Below are 11,485 nucleotides of genomic sequence, written 5' to 3'. Positions count from 1 at the left end.
AGCTGATTTTTTTAAAGAAAAAAAAAATAATTAATGAAGTTTGTTAATCTTTTGAACTGAACCGTAAACAAAAGCAACAATTGACTATTGAGTGTTAACAGCTCATTAAACTACAAGTTCATATGTTGAGTCAGATCATTTCCCTTTTTTTTGGATGAAAACTAGCTTTCTCTTCATCTCTAATGAAACTCAAATGCTGCCACCACATTCCTCCATCTTCACACTAGCAAACCACATTTTCCTCTTATGTCCCATTTTCCTCACTTAAACCCATTACCGCCACTAGGCCCATCAGCGATCTTCCCGTGTGCTTGTCGAAACCCGTTATCACCACTGCCACCATTTCTCCATCAACTTGTCGATCAACCACAAGCACATCCTAAAACTACGCTTCAATTATTCACGACATCACCCCTAACCTTTAGGGTTGACCATGTCTTGTATTTCTTTTGGTGGGGTTGTCGATGGCAACGAATTAAACGTGAACACCACAAATCTGATGTGTATGTTCCACTATTCCTTTATAATTTATAAATTACCACATATCATCAGATAAACAAAAATAGTTTACTTCCTCTTTTTTTAATAAGTGCTCCGATTTTCTTGGATACATATACCAATACACATTTTTTACCAATTCTATGTCTAGTTATCAATAAGCATAACTTATAAGAATTTAAAAATAATTTTTTTTTTCATTGAGACAATTTCAACAAGCTAAGTACCCATAAGACTATGTTTTTTCTCATGTATAGTCACAAAACATTAATCAAGGTAAAATGCAAAAAGTGTTAATTGATCACTTTAACAAAAAAAAAAAAAAAAAAAAAAAAAAAAGAGGAAATATGTATAAGATTAATAGGGGTTGCCTCGTTTTTATGAAGATTGTAAAAGTTAATATTTTAAATAAAAAAAAAAGGGAAAAAGGAAAAAAGATAGTAGAAATTTTTTTTAACCACCTGGTTTCACTTTTAGTACAGTACTACTCCATCCTAAATTTTACGGAAATTTCACCAAATGCCACTGAGCAATTTAAAAATTCACCAAATGTCATCGAACTTTTCAGAATTCACCAAATGCTACCCAGTTTTTAAAAAAATTCACCCAGTGTCATTAATGACCAACGGCCGTTAACTCCGTTAGTAATTAGGGGTTAATCAGGACACGTGTCATGACATAATTGGACCATTTATCTTAATTCATAAAAATTAAAAAAAAAAAACAAAAAAAGTTAAAAAAAAAAAACAAAAAATTAAAAAAAAAAAACCCAAAATTTTCCCAATCACCCCGACCACCGCCAAACACTAACCCCTCCCCTCATCTCGCCGGAAAACGGCCGATCACCACCGGAACCACCAACAATCGGCTGGCCGACCATGTAGCTCCCCACCTAACCCACCGCCGACCCCCAAAACCACCCACGCTGCTCATCCCGACCCCAAAAACCACCTACACATCCGCCCCGATCCCAAAAACCACCCGTAATAAGCCCCTCCTCCCTTTCCCCACCTTAAAATCGGTCGTTTCGACGGCGGGAGAAGGGGGGAGGGGCTTTTTACTGGTGGTTATTAGGGTCGGGGTGGCTGTGTGGGTGGTTTTTGGGGTGGGTGATGTTCGTGTTTGCGGTTTTATGGGGTCGGGGCAATTTGTGAGTGTTAACTTAGATGGAACACACAAGAGGGGGGGTGAATTGTGTAGGAACTAGTGTTCCCAAATTTTGCGGAAATTAAAAACGTAGAACAAAATAAAGAGATGCAAAGATATTTTTACGTGGAAACTTCTTGTGCCCAACAAGGAGAAAACCACGACCACTTGGGATTTTCGAACACGACTTCACTAAATAGGGCAACTACTCCGTTACAACCTATAAGGAACTCGACAAAACTTAAGTTCCAATTGGAACCTAAGCCAACCCCAAATGCTCACTCTAGCTTATGCTCCGAAGCCTACACTCAAGACTTAACTCTAAGTCTTTACAAGGATCACTCAACCCTTTCCCAAATTACAACACAGTAATTTGAACTCTACGTGTTTAGATATCTTACAATAGTTGGAACATAGGAATACTCTCACTGACAAATATATTTTTTACTCAAATTTTGTACGATTGTCAGGATGCCTTTAAAACTAAAACTCAACTCCTTTTTTATACTGTTTCATCAACCCAACCACCTTCCCCACATTCTCCACTTCTTGAGGTGGTGTTCCTAAACTTTAGGAACTAACTCAAGCAATGTAGAGAAGTCAGGAAAGTCGTTCAATATAGAACGTGGGATGAGGTTTGAATAAATCCTTTCCTTGGAGAGTAATTTAAGGAATCAGTTAAAATCTTTTTACAGAAGATATTTATTTTGTTAAAAAAAATAATAAATAAATATCTTTTTATAATTTTAACAAAAACCAAAAATAAGATAAAAACCAATTTTATAAAACTAATCGATCGTTTCACTTTTAATTCTAATTAACTCTCGTATTCCTTGTGTTCCAACCAATCATAAAATAACAAACACTTACATAAAGCCTAAAAATAATAACTCATACTTTTTAGTCTTCATGTAATACTCGTTGCTTTTATGATATTCCAATTGGACCTTTGATAACTCTATCTTGCCAAATAGAACATCCAAGCATAAAACCTTCTTTGCCTTCTTCACTTCAAATTGTTGTGTATGCCATATGTAGATTAAGGACTTCTCTTAGTTCCAACCCCGGAACTTTGTTCTTAATAAGAACCTGCCTAAATAACCTGCACACTTAATACACTTTTATCAAATCGAGTTTGCTTGTCATCACCAAAACTAATCGAGGTCAACAGTGAGGAAGGTTTTGGGGGTCGGCGGTGGGTCAGGTGGGGACCTACAAGGTTGGCCGGACGATTGTTGGTGGTTCCGGTGGTGACTGGCCGTTTTCCGGCGAGATGAGGGGAGGGGCTAGGGTTTGGCGGTGGTGGGGGTGGCTGGGAAAATTTTGGGTTTTTTTTTATTTATTGTATTTTTTTTAACTTTTTTGTATTTTTTTTTAATTTTTATGAATTAAGATAAATGGTCTAATTAAATCATGACACGTGTCATGATTAACCCCTAATTACTAATGGGGTTAACGGCCGTTGGTCATTAATGGCACTAGGTGAATTTTTTAAAAACTGGGTGGCATTTGGTGAATTCTGAAAAGTCCGATGGCATTTGGTGAATTTTTAAATTGCTCAATGGCATTTGGTGAAATAACCGTAAATTTTATTTTCTCAAAGTAAATTTTAGTTATAAGATTATTGACATCTTACACTCCTAAATTATTGGATTATATAGGTTTTTTTTTTATTGTTCTAATTAGGTCATGAAATCGAGACTGTCCCCATTGATATCCGATATCAACCAAGTTTGTTAATATTATGGCAGTTTCGTAAATACTTGGCTAGAACTCTGAAAAGTAATAATAAAGTATTGGTATGGTGACTTGGACACCGTTTGCCCAATTATTTTAATAAAAATTTACAACGGTACTTTCATCAACAACCCCCTTATTCCATGAAACCAGAATGAAAATCTCACCACACTTGCTTCTTTTTCACTCCATGAACGCCACCAACAACCCCCTTATTTCATGAATATCAGCCAGACTGTGGCTTCGCTGCCAAACTTAGAGAAAACCCTAAGAAATAACACATAAGTTAGGGGAATGCTAAACCCAAAATGATAGGTGTCTTCGAGCAATGGTATTTGGGTTTAGCAATGGAGCAACTTTGGGGTTTGATTTGACGAAAATCGAGCTTGAAGAAAGCTTCGTGGGTTCAATTGTTGATGAAATTGCTCCAAACTTGGGTTGAAGAAGGTAAAATTGTATCTTTTTCGGTGGTTCGGCAGGAACTCATGATAAATGGTGGTGGGTACGGTGGTGGTGGTTGTGGCGGTGAATAATCAGTATGGCCAATTTTTCCTTCTCTCTCCTCCCCTCACATGGCTACCACTTCCTTCTCTCTCCTCCATTCCCATGGCTATGCCCAAGATCGACCACCTTCGCAGATCAAAAGCAGTCGGCCGGCCAAACAATAGACACCCTAGAAGCAAATTATGAAAATTGGGCCCATACAAACCCCTTAGGGAATCTCTCTCCTCCATTCCCATGGCTATGCCCAAGATCGACCACCTTCGCAGATCAAAAGCAGTCGACCAGCCAAACAATAGACACCCTAGAAGCAAATTATGAAAATTGGGCCCATACAAACCCCTTAGGGAAGGGGTTAGCTCGTACTTGTGGTGTTGCGACGGTCGAATAGTGGTGCTCGGTTGGCTGGTGGTGCTAGAAAAATGTGCGGTGGTCGACTAGTGAAGGTAAAGGGACGTTGTGCGGTGGTTGGCTAGGGTGGAGTAGTGAAGCTAAAGGTTGTCGGTGGTCGGTTGGTGAAGCGGCAGGTGGTGGTCGACTGTTAAGCTTGAAGATGGTGGGTGGCGAGTTTGAGTTAATGATTTTTTCTCCGTTAACTACGACTTTTCCTTTGAACCCTTAGAACGGGGCTGACATAACGGGAAATGAGTTGGATTATTCGCATGGACCACAGTGCCCCTCATTAAACTGACAAAAAGACCGAATTACCCACGATATTAACAATACAAGTTGATATCAGATATCAACTTGCATTGTATTTTCTCCATGAAATCAAACCCCCATTAGCTAATAGAACTTAGCTCCGAGTTAAGGCACAATGTGGTTGAGATTTACTACCCTCAGCTCCTACTCTTGAGTGTCTATCCAACTACAGGTTAAGCAGGGTGATTTGTGATTGAAGGTCAATTGTAGATGAGTTAGAGCAAGATTAGCGTAGTCTCATCTTAAGACTTTAATTCATTGTCGCATCAGATTTTAAGATTAAATTTAATAATTTTTCTAATTATACTTATGTAAGACTCCTTAAGACTCGATAAAATTTATCTCTTGAATCGCCTAGACTCATTTTTTTACATATAAATTAAATTATTAGAGTTTTTAAAAATTAAAAAAAAATAAAAAAAAATTAATTGACGCTAAAGTAAATCTGAAGTTGAGTCTTGAATTTTCAAGACTCCGCTTCAGATTTTATTAAGACCAAACTTCATAAATACTTTAAAATAATAAAGTCTTGTCTTAAGACCATAATATTAGAAAATGATGACCTAGGGCTAATCTTGCTCTTATTCATCTATCCTTTCGATAAACTTCACTTCAGTGAATAAATGACAAACAAATTAAAGGTTGGCACTTTTATACGAGTAATATGACCCATTGACTACAGATATTTTGAAATGTTGTCCTTATCCTTGCATACGTAAATTAGAGTGTGTGTTGATCCAAACATTTTTATACATATTACTATGAATCTTAACCTCCATGTATATAAATATAAATGTACTTTGTCTCAAAAAAAAAAAAAAAAAAAAAAAAAAATTGTACATTATATTATAATGTACATTATATGAATGTACTTTAGCTTTGGATTAGTTGTGAGATAATCTATATATAGTTTATTCTTATAAATTGATATATTTTTTTAGTGACTGTAACAAAATTACTCATATTGCGATGATATTGTGCAAATTTTTCCCTTATCTACTTTGTTTCTCATATAACGAAGAATAACCAAGCAGTAGGTTTAAAGATTTACTGTAATCCTATCAATCCTATATATATTTTTTAATTTATTTATTTTTTTTGAAGAAAAATTTATTTATTTTTTGATAGAGCCTATATATATATATATATATATATATATATATATATATATATATATATATATATATATATATATATATATATATATATCAAGTGATATAGAGTGATAGAAATTAAAAAATAAGACCTTTAACTAAGCTATCAAATAAGAAGTCCCGATACCAATTGGCTGTTGGTGTAGTGGTGATTGGGACTACACTTGGTAGGGAGGACCCGTATTCGATCCCCCGCAACAACAATTGGGAGGGGACTGGAACCTAACCACCCAGAACTGATCCCCGAATCCGGATTAGCCCAAAGGTGAATCGGGTAGAACAAAAAAAAAAAAAAAAAAAAAAAAAAAAAAAAAAAGTAAAAGTCCCGATTCCCGCCACTAGATAAATCATTATTGTTTGCTTTCTCCATAAATTGTGCTAGTCCACTTTTAGATATTGGTGCATAATTTGCAAAGAATATCTCATTATCAAGATTCTAATTAACACCATGAAATCAATAAAATTTCCTCAAATAAATAATACAGCATTAAAAAAAAAAAAAACTTATAAGAAGTTAGAAGTATCCTTTGAACTAAAAAAAATAAAAAATTAGGGCTTGTTTGGCATCGTTTTCTTTTTCAGTTTTCTATTTTTTAAAACAAAAAACCAAAAATAGGAAATAAGAAAAAGATGTTTCTATTTTTCTGTTGTCAATTTTTAAAATCATCATGATTTTAATAAGTTTGACTAATTTTTGTTTCATTATATGACTTATACCATATGAGTTTGAAAACCAAAAAACTAAAAAACAGAAAACCATGGCAATGCCAAACAAACCCTAAACTTTACTCATTCGGTCATTCCTTAGACAATCTCTTACATTAACAAGTTATCTCATTAGTCAATATATATCGCTTAATACAAAACACACTGCATATTTAACTAACTTAATCATTGTTTTAATCCATCTGCCGATTATAATTATACTCCGTATCTTCAATTCTACGGGATTCGCGCACTTTTCACCATTAAAAGTTCATGAGCTTTATGTTTCACAAGCTCTTGTAGATAAGGATATGGTCTTTATGGAATAATAATATACGGAGTATATCCACACAAAAAATGAAGAAATTAAATATAATCTGATATGACATGAAGAATAGCCAAAAATTTGTAGGGAAAAACAGATCAATTATGATAATTTTGGTGGGTAGTCTTCATCAATACGTGTCGTTTTAGCGTTACAATAACATGAAGCGAATTGATAAGCTGGGGGCCATTTTTGGATCTCATTTCCATTTTTAGCTTTTTTATAATTTTAATTTTTGTCCTTGGATTGTCGTACGCTGATTTTATAAAATTCGGAGTTATTAGGTGGATTGTACGGCTGATATTTAAGGTAGTACCAACAGAATCTTTTGTGTTGCACTTGAGCTTGAGCTTGAGCTTTCTGTTTCACTCTAAAAAATTTTCTAACGGTAAGGAGAAGAGCCCTATCGAATCAGATTTTTACACTAGTCTAATCTAACCCGAGATAATAGGTTAGTCAATTTGAAAGTAGGAAAAAAGATAAGGAAATTCCCACCCCAAATTATTCCTAGGTGACAAAGCTTATCACCGGGATAAACATATTCTATACAAGTATTTTTGTTATAATTGATTGATTGGAGTATACCAATTGTTTAAGGGGAGTTGATGAAAAATAATTCGATAATAGGTCAAAACTCACTAACAATTTTGCAAATTTGAAGCCACTAACTAATTAAGAATATAATATTGTGACAATAATGGGTTGAGGGAGAATCTAAATTAAATTATACTAGGTCAAATATTTCTTGTTAGGTTTGCTTTTTGTTTTGCTTTGTTATCTACATTTTTTTTTTTTTTTTTTGAAATATGCTTTGTTATCTACATTTGTGAATGTTTGTCCTAATTTTTTTGGTTTTTCTCAATTTTTTAGGATTTTAATTATCATTTATAAATGAGAATTTTATTTTTAGGATCCTAATAATAATTTAGAAGGTCCTTTGAATTCATATGGATTTAGGGGTTGTCATCAATTCTATAATTAAACATAAAGGACTTTATCTGGAAAGATGCAAAGACATCGAAAATCGCGATTCACGTCAAGTTTGAAGCGGTGGAGTGTGAGTATTATGCCAAATATGTAAATTAGTTGTGATATTGATCGTAAAAATTACCAAAAAAATAACATCTTTTTCTTTTTTGTATTTTACAATCCTTAGCTAATTCCAAACAATTAAACTCCTGAACATCTCATTTCTACATCTTAGAGTAATAGTATGCACTCTTCCCATCATCTAGTGATAATTGCCTATTTATGTGACATGCATTTTCTTGTACTTCTAAAAATTTGTGAGTCTCAAATTTACAATAAATACATGCGTATTTGATGTAATTTCCTTAAAAACCTAAGTTAGATGGTCCATTAATCAATCAATTAAACAATATATATATACACCAACTTGTACACCTCACTTTGATCCTAGTCATGCTACTTGGCAATCTTGTAGGAGTAACACGTATTCTTAATCATTTTAATTTCAAGGCATTTCTATGAAAAAAATATATCAAATAAAGGAAACATTTATATTAAAAATAAAATTAAAGTTTGAGTGATTAGGGAGAAAATATTTAGTTTATTTAAGCGAATTACTTTGACTATTATATTTTATAAGTATTGTTTAATCATATGTTATAATTGATTGAAAGTACGTGGACAACCTCTAATTAATTTTCAGGTTGAGTATGCATGTAAGGTCTGCCTAACCTTAAACAATTCTTTCTTTATTACTCCCTCCGTCACTAAATTACATTCCTCCTTTCTATTTTTTGTATTCCAAAATTACATTCCTTCTTTCTATTTTTGGTAAGTTTTTTTTAGTAAATCAACTCTCTTTTTCTGTTTTATATTTAATGCTTTCTCACTCATCCTTACCTAATCTCACTCATAATCCTTGTGCCAAATTACAATGAATATGATTGGTTAAAAATTTTCAATTAGGAGCATGTGATGGGTCATCTTTTTTTGCTAAGGATTGATGACATGTCATGATCGAGTAATAACTAATCTATCTTTGTACTTCCCATTGCATTATCTAATTATTGTTATTTGTCTTATTCTTTCCTCCTTAATTCCCGTGTAAATTTCCAAAGAGGAATGTAATTTAAGGGCGGAGGGAGTACTAAATTTGTCTAACTACTTAGGATTTTTGCAAAGGCGTAAATAGCGTCACATACTCACATGTATATTTAATGTAAATTATTTTGAATTTATAGTATATATAATATATAACTAACAAAGTAACTATCAATGAATGATTGAACTACGTTTCTCTTTTTTATCGCAAATTAGTCAATTGATTCTATATAATTTTTTAAAAAATTTATATAAATTATTAGACATATTTTTCATTTTAAAAATGTTTTTCTGGAAATTTTATGTACTACCTCCGTTACAAGTTATTTGCATCGATTAGACATTTTCCCTATTTGCTTTATGGCTAATTTTTTTTGATGCAAAATGCGGGACTAAGCCCCAAAGAAAGAAAACAACATAACAAAGAAAAAACTAAGGTGGAACCAAACGTGGCATAGCCACGCCAACAACATCATCATATAAAATACGACCCAACGGTAGTGGGGGGACTTAAATCAACTCGATCTTGTTGTTCTGCGTAACACCTTGATTTGCTAGTCAATCCGCGGCTCTGTTAGCTTCTCTGTAAATGTGATGAATTTCCACCTCCCATTTTGCATCTTGTATCATTTCTTTGCATTTGTTAACAATGTGGATACTTTCCCCTGCATAGCTGCTTGTAATTTCTAAGGCTCTCACTAAAGATTGACTATCAATTTAAATCTGCACCTTTAGAGGTTTAAGTCTTGCTGCCAGCTCCAGCCCAAATTGCACAGCACGGGCTTCTGCCATAAACGCATTACAGGCTCCAAGTTTAAGAGAGAAAGCATACAGCATCTTACCTGTGCAGTCCCTGATCACCCCACCCCCCCCCCCCCCAGCTGGGCCTGGTGCACCCTTGGCAGCACCATCCGTGTTAAGGGCTAGCCAACCTTGGGGAGGGGCAAGCCATTTGATGAGAGCTTCAGTTCTACCACCTGTTAGATTGTTTGCAGAGTTTCCACCATCCCCTAACACACGCCAAACTTCTTCAAACCTTGTGAGCAAGAATTGGTTAATATCAATCGGATTATCCTGGCTCTTACCAAAACCAATATTGTTCCTCCATTTCCAAATCCACCGACATACAATAGCAAAATAAGTAGGCCAGATTTCAGGGCAATGATTATTCCTCACTTGAATTTTAATATTTCGGATTATCCATTGCTGTAAGTTACCTTCACAGAAACTTCTAATGCTTGCAGGACCACCAATTTGCTTCCAAATGCCTTTTGCCATCTTACAGTCCCTAAGTAGATGCAGAGTAGTGTCATCGTGGATATTACAAATCGAGCACCTAGGGTCATCAGTGAGATTTCTTTTGCACCTATTAGCATTATTCATTAATCTATCATGCAGCACTAGCCAAATGAAAACCCTTATCCGTTGAGGAACCTTCAGCATCCAGGCCAAATCCCAGCTCCCATCAGTTGGTATTTCCTCCTCTTTTTTTATAATTTTCATAACTGACTTTATGGTAAAGCGTCCCTGAGCTGAACCACCCCAGAACACAAGATCACCAATGCTAGAGTCAGGTTGAATGGAGTAAGCTTCAATCTGCTGAATCACATTGCTGGGCAGAATATCAGCAAAGCATTCCCATTTCCATCCAAGAGTATTATCCCACATCTCACACACTGTTGCTCCTTCAGTTTCTGCAGGAATTACATCAGTAGCTAGGCTTCTGAGTGTATGTTTTCCCACCCATCTGTGATCCCAGAAAAGGGTAGATGCTCCATTATTGACAGCCACTCTCGCACCCTCATAGATGTGAGCAACACTTTTAGTGATCCCCCTCCATACATTAGACATGTTAGCTTTAGGTTCGAACATGTCAAGGTCGCAACGCCCTTTACAGTATTTAGCACGTAAGACAGTAGACCAAAGAGAGTGAGGTTCTGTAAGTACCCTCCACCCTAGTTTGGTCAAGAAGGCAGAGTTTACATTCCTAGATGATCTCATACCCAAGCCACCTTGATCTTTTGGAAGTTGAAGCTTTTCCCAAGAAAGTAAATGAATCCTTCGATGCTCTTCACTCCCACCCCAAATAAAGCGACTAGTTTTCTTATCAATTTCATCACAAATCCCTCTTGGTATTTTAGCGGTTTGCATTGCATAAGAGCTCATGGTATTCAAGGTAGATTTAGCAAGAGTGATCCTACCTACTAGCGAAAGGTACTTTGACTTCCATCCTGATAGTCTCCTATCTATTTTTTCACACAAATATGCAAAAGTGTCCCTAGTAACCCTACTAGTAAGGGTTGGCATACCCAAATTTGTGCCAAAATCATCAGTTTCTGCAATTCCCAAGGCTGCACTAACTCTGTTTTTATCATCAGGAAGCATATTTTTTGAGAAAAAAGTGCGAGACTTAGCATAGCTTATTTTCTGACCAGAAACACCACAAAATCGAGCTAAGCATTCATGGATAATGGTAGCTTGATCCACCGAGGCTTCCGCAAAAAGGACAATGTCATCCGCAAAACACAAATTGGACAATTTTGGACCATTTCGACTAGCAAATATTGGTTTCCACTTGCCATGGATTATAGCCTCCTCTATAATGTGATTAAGCCTCTCCATACAAAGTACAAATAAATAGGGAGAT

This window comes from Chenopodium album, chromosome 6 (genome assembly GCF_948465745.1).
Source record: "Chenopodium album chromosome 6, dcCheAlbu1.1, whole genome shotgun sequence".
Lineage (NCBI taxonomy): Eukaryota > Viridiplantae > Streptophyta > Magnoliopsida > Caryophyllales > Amaranthaceae > Chenopodium > Chenopodium album.
The sequence above is the reverse complement of the archived record's forward strand: the minus strand, read 5'-3'. Positions refer to the sequence as shown.